Genomic DNA, 296 nt, shown 5'->3' with positions numbered 1-296 from the left:
CCAGCAGGGCCCTGCACCCAGGCCCTTTGCAATAAACCCCAAATTCCACCACCTGGCTGCAGAGATCTCTCGTCTCCGTCCATCCTGACCGTCCTACCCCCATTGCTCCTACACTCCATGGCCCCCCCAGGTGCTGCCCACCCCCTGCGAGGGCCTTTGAGCAGTTTTCCATCCCGTTTCTCTCTCGTTATCTCTCTGAGGGATGCAGGGAAGGAGCACCCGCTGCCCCTGGGTGCCCTGCGGGTGTCCCCGCACGCTGGCGCTGGCTGCTGGCACCAGCCCCGCATTGCTCCCGG

This window comes from Geospiza fortis, unplaced genomic scaffold, assembly GCF_000277835.1.
Source record: "Geospiza fortis unplaced genomic scaffold, GeoFor_1.0 scaffold371, whole genome shotgun sequence".
Lineage (NCBI taxonomy): Eukaryota > Metazoa > Chordata > Aves > Passeriformes > Thraupidae > Geospiza > Geospiza fortis.
This window is presented reverse-complemented; position numbering follows the sequence as displayed.